Here is an 18,510-nt window from a genome sequence, read left to right as displayed (position 1 = left end):
CTGTGATATTTCTCAATGAGATTATAGAGTTTTCCTAGTAGAATTCTTGCACACAATTGTCCAATATGTTATAAGGTCCAGAGTTGAGATTTCAGCAAGGGATCCAATAAACAGAAGGTCCCTAGATCCAAAACACATAGTCTGGAGATACAGCAGCACGTGTCTCACCAATTAGTCTTCTGAACAACATGGCTTTGTTTGTTTTGAGGCAGGGTCTTGCTGCATTGCCCAGGCTGGGGAGCAGTGGTGCAATCGTAGCTCACTGCAGCCTCGAACTCCTGGGCTGAAGTGATCCTCTCACCCCAGCCTCGTGAGTAGCTGGGACCACAGGCACACACCACTATGCCCATCTTATCTTTAAAAATTTTTGTGTAGAGATGAGGGTCTCATTGTGTTGCCCAGGCTGGTCTTGAACGCCTAGCTTCAAGCAGTCCTCCCGCCTTGGTCTCCCGACGTGCTGGGAATATAGGCATGAGCCACCACTCCTGGCCTAACATGGTCATTATCTGCATTTTTAAGGCAGAGAACAAGTGGGCCAGATGGGACCATAGTGTTCCAAAGGGCAACCACTTTAGGGCGTTATAGCTGTCATCACAAAAGTAGCACGATCCATACTCCACTTACAGCCTACCGGTGAAAGTCAAAACCTTAAAGCCTTTACAATACAATGTAGGATGGGGTTTCTTAACCTTGGTGCTACTGACATTTTGGGCCAGACCACCTTTTTTTTTGTGGCAGGCTCTCCTGTGCATTGCAGGATGTCTAGCAGCAGAACTGGCCACGAGATGTCCATCTGTTACTCTAGATGTCAGTAACAACCAGTTTTGACAAACACAAATGTTTCCAGACATTGCCAAATGTACCCTAAGGCAAACGTTACCCCAAGTTGAGAACCGCTGATAAACAAGACTATCTTCATGGTTTCAGTGTAGGAGGAAAATATTTACTTATGTCACAGATATCCATAAAGGAAAAGATTGATAAAGTTGGTACTATTGAAATTAATAACTTCTTCCAGCAATATATATATATATATATATATATATATATATAATATATTGTGTGCCAATAGAGCTTGTCTCTAGAATGCTAGGCTTGATCAAGATTTACAGTAAATCAGTATTACTTATCAAATCAACTGACTTAAGAAGGAAAACCACATTATCATCTCAACAGATTTTAAAATATTGATGAAATTCAGCATCCATTCATGATTTAAAAAAAAAATCCCTACGGACTAGGAATAGAAGGCAATTTTCTCCATAGAGGTTTTCTCCAAAGAAACAAATTTTTTAAAAATAGCATCATATGTAATGGTGACAATGGAATAATTTTCCCTTCAGGTGAGGAACAAATCAGAGATGGCCACTCCTACGACTTCTATTTAACGTCATTACTGGAGGTTCTAGCCAGAAAAATAAGGCAAGGAAAAAAGAAAGTCATACAGACTGAAAAAGAGAAAATAAGTCTTTACTGACACGTCACATGATTATGCAGAATAGTTCAAAACATCAATCTGCAAAAATGCTACTAAAACCAAAAGTGAGTTTAGCAAGGTGATGGTATACAAGATCAATATACAGGAATCTGTTTATTTCTATATACTAGCAATGAACAACCAGAAATAAAAATGTTTTTAAATAGCATTCGCTGGGCCAGGTGTGGTGGCTCACGCCTGTAATCCCAGCACTTTGGGAGGCTGAGACGGGCAGATAACCTGAGATCAGGAGTTCGAGACCAGCCTGACCAACATGGAGAAACCCCATCTCTATTAAAAATACAAAATTAGCCAGGCGTGGTGGCTCATGCCTGTAATTCCAGTTACTCGGGAGGCTGAGGCAGGAGAATCGCTTGAACCTGGGGGGCAGAGGTTCCAGTGAGCCGAGCTTGCTCCACTGCACTCCAGCCTGGGCAACAAGAGTGAGACTCCATTTAAAAAAAAAAAAAATTTGCAAAGGAACTACAAAATAGTAAGAGAACAACAAAACAGCAATAAGAAGTCCATACTTAATCAGTAATTACTTGAAATGTAAATGGATTAAACTGTCCAATCAAAAGATACAGAATGGCTGAATGGATAAATGAAAACAAGATCCAGCAATATACTGCCTACAGGAAACTCCCTTTAGGCTGAAGGACACACATAGGCTGAAAGTGATGGGATGCAAAAAGGTATTTCAAACAAATAGTAACCAAAAAAGAGCAGGAGTGTATATTTACATTAGACAAACTAGACTTTCAGTCGAAATCTCTCAAAGAGACAGAGAAGGGCACTATATAATGGCAAAGGGGTCAGTTCATCAAGAAGATAGAACAATTGTAAATATGTATGTACCTAACATTGAAGCAACTAAAGCAAATATTTAAAGAAAATATTAACAGAACTGAAGGGAGACACAGCAAGACGATGGTAGAGAACCTGAAAACTCCACTTCCAACAACAAATCAATCATTTAGATGGAAAGTCAATAAGGAAACAGTGGACTTGAATAAAGCTGTAGACCAGATGAACCTTACAGAGGTAGACACCGCATTCCACCCAACAGCAGCAGAATATACATTCTCAAGTGCACACATTCTCCAGGATGGATCATATGTTGGGACACAGAAAAGGTCTTACAAATTTAAGCAGATTGAAATCATTTCAACTATCTTTGTGACTACAATAGCATAAAACTAGAAATCAATAGGAATTTTGGAAAATTTACAACTTTGTATAAATAACACACTCCTGAATGACCAGTAAATCAAATAAAAAAATCAAAATTCAAATAAAAAGTATCTTGAGACAGAAAAAAATAGAAACACAACATACTAAAACTTATGACATGCAGCAAAGGCAGTTTTAAGAGGGAAGTTTAGAGCAATAAATGCCTCCCTTCAGAAAAAAAGAAAAATATCAAAATATACAGCTTAACTTCCCATCTCAAAGAATAAGAAAAAGAAAAACTAAGCTCAAATTCAGCAGATGTAAAAAAAGAAAAACATCAGAACAGAAATAAATCAGAGACTAGAAAAACATAGAAAAGATCAACAAAACTAATAGTTGGTTTTTTGAAAATATAAACAAAAGTGACAAAGCTTTAGCTAGATTAACCAAGAGAAAAAGACATAGGACTTTAATAAATAAAATTATAAATGAAAGAGGAGTTATTACAAATGATGGTACAAAAATATGAAGAATCCTGAGACTACTAAGAACAATGATATGCCAGCCAACTGGAGAATCTAGAAGAAATGGATAAATTCCTAGAAATATACAAGCTTACTTATCCATAATTACTTTAAATGTAAATGGATTTAACTCTATCAACAGTAAATCATAAAGAAATAGAAAATTTGAACAATAATGAATAAAGACATTGAACCCATAATCGAAAACTTCCCAGGACAAGATGGTTCCCCTAAAGAATTCTACCAAATATTTTAGGAAGTATTAATGCCAATCCTTCTCATTCTTGAAAAAAAATGAAATGGAAAGAACACCTTCAACCTCATTTTATGAGGTCAGCATTACCCTGATACCAAAGACAGACAAGAACAATTAAAAAAATAAAATGATAGGTCAGTATCCCTGATGAACACAGATGCAAAAATCCTCAAGAAAATGCTAGTAAGTTGAATCCAACAGTCCACCAAAAAGATCATTCACCATAATCAAGTCCAATTTATTCCTGGGATTCAAGGATGTTTCCACATATGCAAATCTATAAATGTGATATGCCATATTAACAGAATGAAAGACAAAAAACCATATGATCATCTCAAAAGATGCAGAAACAGAATTTGACAAAATTCAACATCACTTCATGATAAAAATTCTCAACAAATTAGGCATAGGAGAAATGTACCTCAAATAATGTTCATATATGACAAACCCACAGCTAACATCATTCTCAACAGCGAAAAGTTAAAAGCTTTTCTTATCATATCAGGGACAAGACAAGAGTGCCGTATCTCACCACTTCTACTCAACATAGTATTGGAAGTCTTAGAGTAATTTGTAAGAAAAAGAAATAAAAGCCACCTAAGTTGGAAAAAAAAGAAGTTAAATTTTATCTGAATATGTATATATATTCAGAGATTAGAATATATCAGAAGATGTATTTCTTTGGAAATATATATATTCTTTGGAAACACATATTTGGATATATATTTTTTATGTGTGCGTGTGCGTGTGTGTACATATTTTCTTTGTAAATGTATTTCCAAAGAAAGTGTTGGATAATCTAGAAGAAACAGATTCCCGGAAACACACAACTTACCAATATTAAATTGTGAAGAAACAGAAAATCTGAACCAACGCAACAATGAATGAAGAGATTGAAACCATAATCAAAAACTTCTCAGGACAAGATAGCATCACACTAGAGAGTTCTACCAAATATTTAAAGAAGAATTAATGCCAATCCTCTTCACTCTTGCACCTACAGACCATACCATACACCAAGTAGTGCTTCTTCTTGTATATATATAGGTACATGCACTTTATGTTTATCGTGGCAGTATTCATAAGAGCAAAGTCATGGAATCGACCTAAGTGTTCATCAACACAGGACTGGATAAAGACCATACATGTGTTTCTCTGATGATTATGATGTTGAACATTTTTCACGTTTGTTAGCTACCTGCATGTCTTCTTTTGAAAAACAAAGCACTCAGCCATCAAAAAGAATGAAATCACGTCTTTTGCATCAACATCGTCCCCACTGAAATAACTCATAAACAGAAAATCAAACACTCCATGCTCTCGCTTATCAGTGGGAGCTAAACAATGGGTATATATGGACATGCAAAGGGAATAACCGATGCTAGAGACTCCAAAGAATGGGAAAATGGAGGGGAGTGAGGCTTGAAAACTTACCTGTTGGGTGCAATGCTCACAATTTGCGTGACAGGTGCACTGAAAGCCTAGACTTCACCACGACACAATAATACACGTAAGAAAGCTGCAGGCACTTGTCCCCCTAAAAATAAAAATTAAAAATTAAAACAAATAAAATCAGTAGGGTTTCTCTACACTAACAATGAACTGTCTAAAAAAAAAATTAAGAAAACAATCCCACTTAAAACAGCATGAAAAAGAATAAAACACTTAGAAATAAATTTCACAGAGGATAAAAAAATCTATACACTGAAAACTATAAAATATTGATGAAAGAAACAAACTATGCAAATAAGTAAAAAGATATCTTGTGTGTGTCGACTGGAAGAGCTAATACCATCAAGGCTGGGGGCAGTGGCTCACACTTGTAATCCCAGCACTTTGGGAGGCCAAGGCGGGCAGATCACCTGAGGTCAGGAGTTCGAGACCAGCCTGCCAACATGGTGAAACCCCGTCTCTACTAAAAATATGAAAAATAGTTGGGCATGGTGGCATGGAGCCGTAGGCCCAGCTACTTTGGAGGCTGAGGTGGGAAAATCACTTGAACCTGGGAGGCAGAGGTTGCAGTGAGCCAAGTTTGTGCCACTGCACTCTAGCCTGGATGACAGAGCAAGACTCTGTCTCAAAAAACAAAACAAATAAAAAATGAATACTGTCAAAATGTTCATACTACCCAAAGGAACATTCAATGCAATCCTTATTAAAATTCTAATGGCATTGTTTAAAATGAAGATAGAAATAACAATTCTTGAAAATATATGGAACCACGGTAGACCCCAAGTAGTCAAAGTAAGCTTGAGAAAGCAGAACAAAGCTAAAGATATTACACACTCTGATTTCAAATTATAAGCCTTTAGTAATCAAAACAGCATGGTATTTGCATAATAATACACACTTAGAACAATGGAACATGAGAGATGGCTGGACATGGTGGCTCATGCTTATAATCCCAGCACTTTGGGAGGCTGAGGAGGGTGGATCATTTGAGTGCAGGAGTTTGAGATCAGCCTAAGTAACATGGCAAAACCCCATCTCTACAAAGAAAATTCAAAAATTAGCTGGATGTAGTGGTGTATACCTATAGTCCCAGCTACTCGTGAAGCTGAGGTTGGGGGATCACTTAAACCCAGGAGGTGAAGGTTGCAGTGAGCTGAGATTGTGGCACCTCTGCACTCCAGCCTGGGTGACAGATGGAGACCCTGTCTCAAAAGGAGAGAGAGAGAGCAAGAGAGAGGGCGAAAGAGAGAGCACGCACGCAAGAGCGTGAAGAAATAAATCCACACGTATGTAGTCATCTAAGCTTTGGGAAGGGTGACAAGATATCCAATGGGGAAAGGATAGTCTCTTTTATAAATGGTACTGGAAAAACTCGATATTCAGATGCAAAAGGATGAAATTGGATCATTGTCTTACACCACAGACAAAAATTAGCTCTAAATTGATTAAAGGCTTAAATGTAAGACTTGAAACTGTAAAACTCCTAGAAGAAAATAAAGGGAAAAAGCTTCTTGACATTAGCCTTGGCAAGGATGTTTTGGATTTGATACCAAAAGCATAGACAGCAAAAGTGAAAATAAACAAATGTGACTGCATAAAACTAAAAAGCTTCTGCCCAGCAAAGGAAGCAGTCAACCAAGTGAAAAGGCAATCTATGGAATAGGAGACAGTTTTTGCAAACCACACAGCTGATAAGGGATTAATAGCCAAAACATATTAATATAAGGAACTCATACAACTCAACAGCAAAAAACCGAATAACCTGATCCAAAAATGGGCAAAAGGTCTGAATATATATTTTTCCAAAGGAGGCATTGAAATATCCAGCAGATGTATGAGAAGATGCTCAACGCCATTAATCATCAGGGAAATGCAAATCAAAACCACAGTGAGAAAACACCTCACACCTATTAGCATGGCTATTATTCACCGGGCATGGTGGCTAATGCCTGTAATCCCAGCACTTTGGGAGGCTGAGGCAGGTGGATCACCTGATATCAGGAGTTTGAGACCAGCCTGGCCAATATGATGAAACCCCGTCTCTACCAAAAATACAAAAATTTAGCTCGGAGTGGTGGTAGGCGCTTATAATCCCAGCTACTTGGTGGGCTGAGGCAGGAGAATCACTTGAAGCCAGGAGGCAGAGGTTGCAGTGAGCCGAGATCATGCCACTGCACTCCAGCCTGGGCAACAAGAGCAAAACTCTGTCCAAAAAAAAAAAAAGAAAGAAAGAAGATGGCTCTTACCAAAAAGACAAGAGGTAACAAGCATCTCTTGGGGTGAGAGGTGTGGAGAAAAGGGTATCCTTGTGGACTTGTTTGTAGGAATGTAAATTAGTGCAACCATCATGGAAAACAGTATGGAAGTTCCTCCAAAAAATAAATACAGAACTACCATATGATCCGGCAAGCCTACTTCCAGATATGTATCCAAAGGAAAGGAAGTCAGTATCTAGAAGATGTATTTGAACTATGCTCATTACTGCATTCCTCACAACTGCCAAGCTATGAAAACAATCTAAGTGTCAGCAGATGAACAGATAAAGAAAATGTGGCTTATATACACAATGGAACAGTGTTCAGCCTTAAAAAAGGAAATCCTGGCACGTGCAACACAGATAAACTTAGAGAAATTAAGCCAGACACAGTATGGCTTGATCCATACTGCATGATCTCGCTTATATGTAGAATCTAAAAAAGTAGAATTTACAGAAGCAGAGAATAGAATGGTGTTCCTAGGGTCTGGGGGTGGGGAAATGGGGAGATATTGATCAAAATGTACAAGCTTTCAGTTATAAGATAAATAAGTTATGGGAGTTTAATATACAACATAATGACTATAATTGTGTTTTTAAAATTTGATAGGAGAGCAGATTTTAAGTGTTCTTACCCTCTCCCCCACATTAATGGCTATTGTAGATGGGGATGGATGTATTGAGTAATTTGATTGTGGTATTCATTTTGCAATATATACATATATCAAATTGTATACCTTGACTATATACAGCTTTGTTTGTTTTTGAGATGGAGTCTTGCTCTGTTGCCAGGCTGGAGTGCGGTGGCGTGATCTCGGCTCACTGCAACCTCCGCCTCCTGGCTTCAAGTGATTCTCCTGCCTCAGCCCACCAAGTAGCTGGGACTACAGGCGCATGCCACCACGCCCAGCTAATTTTTTTATTTTTAGCAGAGACGGTGTTTTCACCATGTTTGCCAGGATGGTCTCGATCTCTTGACCTGGTGATCCACCCGCCTCGGCCTCCCAAAGTACTGGGATTACAGGCGTGAGCCACTGCACATACTACATACAGTTTTATTTGTCAAGTATGTCTCAACATATCTGGAAAATAAAAAAGTACCTCTTGCAATAGCATCAAAAAAGAAAAAAAAGTACAAACTTTGTATGCTTAAAACTACAAATGCTGGTGTAAGAAATCAGAAAGACCTAACTGGAGAGACATCCTGTGTTCATGGACTTGAAGAGTCAACATGAAGACATCAGTTCTCCCCAAACAGGTATATAGATTCAATGTAATCCCAATCAAAATTCCAGAAGATATTTTTTTTGCAGAAATTGAGAAACAAATTCTACAATTTATAGGGAAAGACAAAGGACCTAGAACAGTCAAACAAATCGAAACACTAAAACGACTGAGAAGATTCACACTCCTGATCCCAGGAGTTACTCTAAAGCTACAGGAATCAAGACTGTATGATGGTGACAAGATAGACCATGGACCAACGGGACAGAACAGACTCCAAAAACAGACTCATAGATGGTCAGTTGATTTTTGACAAAGGTCCAAAGGCAATTCAACTAAGATAGGACTGCTTAGATTCAACACTAAAAGCACAATCCATACGTAACGAATAAGTAAATAGTCCTTTATTAAGAAAGCCAAACTTCTGCTTTTTGAAAGATACCACTAAGAGTCTAAAACAACAAGCCATACACAGGAGAAAATTTTTGGAAAATGTATAAACAATGGAGGATGCATCAGAACAGAGAAGTCTCAAAATTCAAAAATAAGAAAACAAATTCAACTAAAAAGTGGACCAAATATTTAAACAACCATTTCAAATCATATATATGTCTAGCAAAGAAAGACACTGGTCATTAGGAAAATGTAAATGAAAATGACAATCACTATGTATGCCAAGTGCCGGTGGGGGTGTGGAGCACCTGGCTCTCTCTGACGCTGCTGTGGGTTCAGCCACTCTGGAAACAGTGTGGCCATTTCTTAGAAAGTTGACATGGGCCGGGTGCAGTGGCTTATGCCTGTAATCCCAGCACTTTGGGAGGCTGAGCTGGGTGGATCATGAGATCGAGATCAAGACCATTCTGGCTAACATGGTGAAAACTTCATCTCTACTAAAACCGCAAAAATTAGCTGGGCGTGCTGGCACATGGCTTTAGTCCCAGCTACTCGGGGGGCTGAGGCAGAAGAATTGCTCAAACCCAGGAGATGGAGGTTGCAGTGAGCCAAGATTGTGCCACTGCACTCCAGCAAAGTTAAACATGCACTCACCATATAATCCAGCCATTCCACTACTTAAAGGAAAATTTAAGGTTGCACAAAAGCCTTTAAACAAGTGCTTATAGAGGTTTTATCCGAAATCAACAAAAAACCTGGAAAACAACCCAAATGTCCATCAACAGGTAGGTGGACAATCGGCGGTGTGTCCACAGAATGGAATACTACTCAGCAATGAAGACTGGATGATTGACACACACAGCTTTGAGAAATCTCAAATGCATGATGCTAAGTGAAGGAAGCCAGACTCAAAAGGCTTCACATGGTATGTGTCCATTTATATGGAATCCTGGACAGGGCAAAAATTTCCTTGATAGAAACAAACCAGTGTTTGCCCAGGGCTGCAGATCAGGAGTGCTGGCTATGAACACGGGAATTTTGGAGTGTGGGCAATCCTGTGTTTTGATTGTGGTGGTGGTTATGCCATTAGGTATATTTGTCAAAACGCACAGACTTGCTTACTAAAAAAGGTGAATTTTAGCAGAAAAATTAAAAATTAACTCATTAAAAAAGAAGCCCCGAAGATCTCTGCTCTGTATAACCAACAAAGGAGAGATATCTGGAATGCACAAAAGGTTTTACCGATTAAAAGCTGAAGAGTAAAATGGGCAAAAACGTGAATAATCACCTTCCAGAGAGAGACAAAAAGATCCATTAAATATGAAATAGGGCAAAAAAATCACCTCAGAATGCCTTAGATATTTAAGTGTAAAACCTGAAACTATAAAACTCCTAGGAAAAAAAAGGGAGGGAAGGGCTCCAAGACGCTGATATGGGCAAAGATTTCTTGGAAATGGCCCCAAAACCACAATAACAAAGCCAAAACACCCAAAAGGGATTACATTAAATGGAAAAGCATCTGCACAGCAAAAAAACCAAAAACCAAACAAAACAACAACGACAACAACGACAAACCCACAAAACAAATGACAGAGTGAAAAGACAACCACAGATTGGGAGAAAATATTTGCAAACTACACATTTGATAAAAAATTAACACCCGAAATACATAAGGGGCTCAAATAACTCAATAGCAAAAAAACAAAGAACTCAACTAAAAACTGGGTAAAGGACCCAAATAGACATTGTCTTATAATCCCAGCACTTTGGAAGGCTCAGGCAGGCAGATCACTTGAGGTCAGGAGCTCAAGATCAGCCTGGTCAACATGGTGAACCTCTGTCTCTGCTAAAAATACAAAAAATTAGCCAGGTGTGGTGGTGGGTGCCTATAAACCCAGCTACTTGGGAGGCTGAAGCAGGAGAATCCCTTGAGCCCAGGAGAGGCGGAGGTTGCAGTGAGCTGAGATCATGCACTGAACTCTAGCCTGGGTGATTGAGTGACACTCCGTCTCAAAAGACAAGAACACAAAAGAAAATGCAGTGTACTTACTCCCGCAAGAATGGCCACTATCAAAACTTAAAAAAATAATAGATGTTGGTGTGGATGCGGTGAGAAGGGAACACTTCTGCACTGCTGGTGGGAATGTAGATGGGAATGTAGACTAGCATAAACACAATGGGAAACAGTGGAGAATCTTTAAAGAACTAAAATAGAACTACCATTTGATCCAGCAATCCCACTACTGGGCATCCACCCAGAGGAAAAGAAGTCATTACACGAAAAAGATACTTGCACACGCATGTGATAGCAGCACAATTTACAATTGCAAAAATGTGGAACCAGCCCGAAGGCTCATCAATCAACGAGTGGATGAAGAAACTGTGGTATTTATATACAATGGAATACTACTCAGCCATAAAAAGGAATGAATTCACGACATTTGCAGCAACCTGGCTGGGACTGGAGACTATTATTCCAAGTGAAGTAACTCAGGAATGGAAAACCAAGCCTCGCATGTTCTCAGTCATAAGTGGGAGCTAAGCTATGAGGATGCAAATGCATAAGAATGACACAGTGGACTTTGGGGCCTTGGTGGGAAAAGGTGGGGATGGGGTGAGGGATAAAAGACTACAAATTGGGTGCAGTGTACACTGCTCAGTGATGGGTGCTCCAAAATCTCACAGATCACCACTAACAACTTACTCATGTAACCAAATGCCACCTGCTTCCCAAGAACCTATGGAAATATTTTTTTCTTAAAAAAAGAAAATGTGGTATATATACACAATGTAATACCATTCAGCCTTTAAAAAGAAGGAAATTCTGTCATTTGTGACAACATGGATAAACCTGAAAAACTTGCTAAATGCAATAAGCCAGGCACAGAAAGACAAATACTGCATGAGCTCACGTATATATGGACTCTAAAAAAGTCAAATTCACAGAAGCAGAGAGTCAAATAGTGGTTATCAGAGACTGGGAATGGGGTGGGCGGCGTCTTAGTGCGTTTTGGTTTGCTACAAAGGAATACCTGAGGATGGGTCATTTATAAAGAAAAGAGGTTTATTTGGCTCATGGTTTCCTGCAGGCTGTACAGGAAGCAGGGAGCCAACATCTGCTTCTGGTGAGCCCTCAGGAAGCTTCCACTCGTGGCGGAAGGCAAAGTGAAGCTGGCCCCACATAGCAAGATAGGGAGCATGGCAGAGGAGAGGAGGTGCTAAGCTCTTCTCAACAGCTAGCTCTGTGTGAGCTAACAGAACAAGAACTCATTCATTACCACGAGGATGGGACCAAGCCATGCATGAGGGATTTGTCCCATGACCTAAACACCTCCCACCAGCCCCACCTCCAACATGGGGACCACATTTCAACACGAGATTAGGAGGGGACAAACATTCAAACAGTATCAGATGGGGGAAAAGGCGTATGTTGGTCAAAGGGTAGGAAATGTCAGACAGGAGTATGCTTCAGTGATCTATTTGCATGGCATGGTGGCTGTAATACAGGGTAAAGCACTGTGTATCCAAAGACATGAAATGGCACAAGCTTCATTAGTCAACAGAAAAATGCACACCCACCCAACGGACACATTAAAACATCTGACGGTAACAAGAAATTGGGCTGGGCGCGGTGGCTCATGCCTGTGATCCCAGCACTTTGGGAAGCTGAGGCAGGTAGATCACTTGAGGTCAGGCATTCGAGACCAGCCTAGCTAACACAATGAAACCCCATCTCTACTAAAAATACAAAAATTAGCTGGGCATGGTGGCAGAGGCCTGTAATCCCAGCTACTCGAGAGGCTGAGGCAGGAGAATCGCTTGAACCTGGGAGGTAGGGGTCGTGGTGAGCCGAGATCACTCCACCGCACTCCAGCGTGGGTGACAGAGAGAGATTCCATTAAAAAAACAAAAAAAAAAAACTGGTTGATTCGATCACTGTGGGATTGGGAATCAGTTCGGCTTTAGCTAGGACAAAGATCTGCTTTCCCTGTCAGCCAGCAACTCCACTCCCACGTTCAGATCCTGGGGGTCAGCATGGATGCCACTTGGCCCACAATGGGCAGAGCAGCAGCACCGGTGATGCCACTTGGCCCACAATGGGCAGAGCAGCAGCACCGGTGATAGCCCCAAACTGCAAACAACCCATGAATCCATCCGCAGTAGAGTTTTAGGTGATGATGAACAAATGATAGAATATTATGCAGCAACAAAAATGATTGAACCTCACTGTGTGCAGCCACATTGATTAAACCTAGGAAAATCATGTTTAGTGAAAGGGACCAGGCATAGAAAGTTCCACAGTATTATATACAGAAATTTCAAAAATAGTGGTTGGGCACGGCGGTTCATGTCTGTAATCCCAGCACTTTAGGGGGCTGAGGTGGGCGGATCACCTGAGGTCAGGAGTTCGAGAGCAGCCTGGGCAACATGGTAAAACCCCGTCTCTACTAAAAATACAAAATGAGCTGGGTGTGGGGGCAGATGCTTGTAATCCCAGCTACTCTGGAGGCTGAGGCAGGAGAATGGCTTGAACCCGGAGGTTGCAGTGAGCCAAAATGGCACCACTGCAGTCCAGCCTGGGTGGCACACAAGACGCTGTCTCAAAAAAAAGAAAAGAAAAAAAGGATAGAAAAAAAAGTCTGGAACCCCCTCCTCCCTCTCGTCATGTGACACACCTGCTCCCCCTTCACTTTTCACCCTGGGTAAAAACTTCCTCCCCAGAAGCTGAGCAGTGCCGGCACCCCGTCAGTACAGCCTGCAGACCCGTGAGCCAAAGAAACCTTTTCTTTATGTTACCCAGGCTCCGGCACTCCTCTGCAGCAATGCAAAATGCGCTGATAACCACCCTAAGTAAATGCCGGCCCGGCCCCTAACACCTTTCCTTTCTCACAATTCCACTGAATATTCTACGTATTTTGTCTAACAACATCTTCATCGACTGATTTTCCTCTCTAAATCTAAGCTCGGCCAGGACAGAAGTTTGGCCTCTCCCCTCCCACTGCTGTGGCCTCAACACTCATAGCAGTGCCTGCCACATAATAGGTGCTCAGAAAAAATAATCACGTTCATCATTGTGAGGAAGACTTTGAAACTCTTGAAAATTTTTGTCTGATATGTGAAACTCCTTCTTTCCTCTTCTCTATTATATATATAAATTTAGTTGGGTCTCAATGTGTTGCCCAGGCTGGAGTGCAGTGGCACAATCTCAGCTCACCGCAACCTCTGCCTCCCGAGTTCAAATGGCTCTCCTGCATCAGCCTCCAAAGTTGCTGGGACTACAGGCGCCTGCCACCACATCTGGCTAATTTTTGTATTTTTTGTAGAGACAGGATTCAGCATTGTTGCCAGGCTGGTCTTGAACTCCTGGCTCAAGCGATTCTCCTGCCTCAGCCTCTCAAAGTGCTGGGATTGCAGGTGTGAGCCTCCTCACCCAGTCTCAGTAAGAATCTTTAAAATGAAATTTACGTAGCATAAATGAACCAATTAAAAGCGTACAGTTCAGTGGCATTCAGTACATTCAACTTTGTGCAGCCGCCACCTCTATTGATTCCAAAATATCCCATCACCCTAAAAGGAGACCGTGTCCCCATTAAACAGTCACCACAGACCTCCTCTCTCTCCAGCCCCCAGCAACCACTAATCTGCTTTGACTCTATATTGGTTTGCCAATTCTGGATATTTCGTATAAATATTATATATTTCACAGATAATATGAGATTCTTGTCTAGCTTATTTCACTTAGCATTTTTTTTCTTTTTAAAATAATTTCAACTTCTTCTAGACTCTGGGGGTACGTGTGCAGGTTTGCTGCCTGGGTTGATGCATGATGCTGAGGTTGGGGGTATGAATGATCCCCTCTCTCAGACAGTGAGCGTGGTATCCAACAGGTAGTTTTTCAATGCTTGCCCCCATCTTCCTTCCACCCTCTACTCATCTCCAGTGTCTACTGTTGCCAACTTTATGTCCGTGTGAACCCAATGTTTACATCCCACTTTAAGTAAGAACATGTGGTATTAGGTTTTCTGCTCCTGTGTTAATTCACTTGGGATAATGGCCTCCAGCTGTATCCATGTTGCTGCAGAGAACATGATTTCATTCTTTTTTATGACTGCATAGTATTCCATTGTGTTCCAGGAATATCTATGTGTATGTCTGTGTGTATATATATGTGTATGTATATATACAGATATACACACATATGTATATATGTGTATATTGCTAGAACCCAGAAGGTGGAGGTTGCAGTGAACTGAGATCACACCACTGCACTCCAGCCTGGAAAAAGAAGAGGGTCTCCCAAAAAAATTGAAAACAGGTATTCAAAGAAATGTTTGTACACAAATGTTCACAGCCGTGTTTTCCACAACAGCCAAAAGGTGGAAGCAACCCACATGTCTGCCCAGAAACTGGTGGATGGGTAAGCAAAATGTGTTTTACGCACACAGTGGGTGTTACTCAAGCCATAAAACGGAAATGAGTGTTGGTATGTGCCACCATGTGGATGAACCTGAAAACAGGCCAAGTGACACAGTTCACAATAGCAAAGACACAGAATCAACCTAAGTGCCCATCAGTGGTAGACCAGATGAAGATGATGTGATACATACACCATGATTTCATTCTTTTTGCACAGTATTCCATGGTGTGTGCGCACATGTATATGTGTAAATATACAGATATACACGTGTATACATACATACACACGTGTATATGTATATGTGAATATCTGCATGCATATATGTACACAGGCACATATACATGTGTACATACATATATATGTATATATGATACAGATACACATGTGTGCATATGTGCACGTCTACAGATATGTACATATGCACACATGTATTTGTGTATGTGTGCATGTATGTACATATACACATGTGTGCATACATGTGTATATACCTGTAACTGTATACATATGCACACATATATGCATATATACACACATATGTATACACATGGATATACATATATACATATACATATGTGTATATACGTATATATATATTTATACGTATATGTGCACACACACCATGGAATACTGTGCAAAAAGAATGAAATCATGGTGTATGTATCACATCATCTTCATCCGGTCTACCACTGATGGGCACTTAGGTTGATTCTGTGTCTTTGCTGTTGTGAACTATGTCACTTGGCCTGTTTTCAGGTTCATCCACATGGTGGCACATACCAACACTCATTTCCGTTTTATGGCTTGAGTAACACCCACTGTGTGCGTAAAACACATTTTGCTTACCCATCCACCAGTTTCTGGGCAGACATGTGGGTTGCTTCCACCTTTTGGCTGTTGTGGAAAACACGGCTGTGAACATTTGTGTACAAACATTTCTTTGAATACTTGTTTTCAATTCTTTTGGGAGACCCTCTTCTTTTTCCAGGCTGGAGTGCAGTGGTGTGATCTTGGCTCACTGCAACCTCTGGTTCCTGGGTTCAAGCAATTCTCCTGCCTCAGTCTCCTGAGTAGCAGGGATTACAGGTGCCCACCACCACAGCCAGCTAATTTTTGTGTATATTTATATATATTTTTAGTACAGACGGGGTTTCACCCTGTTGGCCAGGGTGGTCTCGAACTCCTTACCTCAGGTGATCTGCCCGCCTCAGCCTCCCAAAGTGCTGGGATTACAGGCATGAGCCACCGCGCCCGGCCAAGGGAATCTTTTAATACTGATATCAGAAGCCTGCACTAGCTCTTTCACAAACGTTTCACTAGGAGTTGGCATGACGTGGCTGAGGCATGTGAGAGAAAACGGCCTGAAATTCCAGCTCCGTACTTGTTTGCTGAGCCTGGAATTCCTCACTGTCCAATGCAAATAGGAAAGCTGTAAGTATTACGGTTCCTGTACACAGTGTCTGCACCATTTACCGTGTGTGTGTGTGTGCACGTGCGCGCACGTGCACATGTGTCTCTGTGTGTTTTAAAGAGACAAGGTCTTGTTCTGTTGCCCAGACTGGAGTGAGTACAGTGGCATAGCTCACTGCAGCCTTGAATTCCTGGGCTGAGGAGATCCTATTTGGTTTCAGCCCGCCAAATAGGTGGAACTATAGGCATGTGCCACCATGATCGATAATGTTTTTATTTTTTTGTAGAGACGGAGTCTCCCTATATTGCCCAGGCTGGTCTCAAACCCCTGGCCTCAAGCAATCCTCCTGCCTCGGCCTCCCAAAGCGCTGGGATCACAAACATGAGCCATCACACCCAGCCAGGTTTCTCCTGCTGTTATCATAATGTGAAGGACAATGATCTAATAGAAATCTTCCCTGCCCTGACACTGGGGATGTACCCCCGGACAAAGCATCTCTGGGCCCTGTGCAGAACTAGAGCCTCAGCCCTGCATCCTCCTCCCATCGTAGCTGGGACCTGAGCACAGGTGAGGGTCAGTGGGGCCGCGGCACCGCCCAGAGGTTGGGCGATGGTCCTGACTGCAGGTTCCCTGCAGCGCGCGAGCTCCTCTGCAGAGCCGCCGGGCTTCCTGCTGTTGCACGGCCTGGACACCAGAGGGCGCCATGAGAACAGCGTTTTAGCGGGACCCGCCACGTGCGCCCGGCCCAGGCTGTCTGGACCGGAACGTGGTTTTGGGAACCCCCTGGGCAAAACCGCTGCCTCTGCTCAGGGCACCCCTCCGGGAGCGAGCGGCAGAGCTCCGAAGGCGACGATGCACCCGGGCCAGCTCTCCACACACCAGGCCCACTTGCCATAAACGCCCGCTCCGTCCAGCTCCGTAAAGGGCCTTCCTTCTTTTCTCTCCCCATTCCCTTCTCTTTCTCCCTCCTTTCCTTCTTCCGTTATTCTTAATTAATCTTATTGATTAAATTAACTGATTAATAGAGATGGCGTCTTGCTCTGTGCCCAGGCTGGGGCGCACCGGGGAGATCTCGGCTCACTGCAACCTTTGCTTCCCGGGTTCCAGCGGTTCTCCTGCCTCGGCTCCCCTGTAGCTGGGATTACAGGCACCCGCCACCACGCCCGGCTGATTTTTGTATTTTTAGTAGAGATGGGGTTTCATCGCGTTGGCCAGGACGGTCTCGATCTCTTGACCTCGTGACCCGCCCGCCTCGGCCTCCCCAAGTGCTGGGATTCTCCGTTCCCCCTTCCTAATGTGGGCAGCTGCTGCTCTAATTCCTCTGCTTGCTCTAAGCTTGCATGGTTGGCATGCACATTTTTCTTAGAGGAGAGTCATTCTGAAATGTGCCTGAAACCCTCGTAAATTCATTTCCCATTGCCATCCACAGAAACTCCAAGTTGCTAATCCGTTTGCACTCAGGGGAAGCATTCCAGGCGGTGGAGTGATCCTAGCAACCAGCACCGGGCACCTCCGTGGTCTCTCCTCAGGGGTGGTCTGGGCTGAGCAGGCTAACTTGCAATATGGGGGTGAATGGTACAGAAATGCATGGGCTATTCAAGGTGACAGGGTGGGCATGGATCCTTCTGTTTCTTCTCCAGCTGTGATGCCCAGATCCTGGGTTCTGGATCTCATCTCAGTCTGGTCTCAGGTTCTGTGCCTGGCCTGGCTCTAACCTCCTGAGAGGTCTGCCCCGGGAGAGCCACAGAACAGCGACAAGCGGGTCACCCTGTCTGACCTTAGCCTGGCACTGGGCCCTTCTGCCCAATTCCTCGTTCACTTCTTGCTGATGCCCTAGCTTCGCCCCCACCCCCACAACAACTGTCCCCAGAGCCACCAGCTTATTATAATCAATAATAATTTAATCATACATTTTAAGATAACTAAAAGAG

The sequence above is a fragment of the Sapajus apella genome, unplaced genomic scaffold (assembly GCF_009761245.1).
Source record: "Sapajus apella isolate SASKATOON/1434 unplaced genomic scaffold, GSC_monkey_1.0 scaffold88, whole genome shotgun sequence".
Classification (NCBI taxonomy): domain Eukaryota; kingdom Metazoa; phylum Chordata; class Mammalia; order Primates; family Cebidae; genus Sapajus; species Sapajus apella.
The sequence above is the reverse complement of the archived record's forward strand: the minus strand, read 5'-3'. Positions refer to the sequence as shown.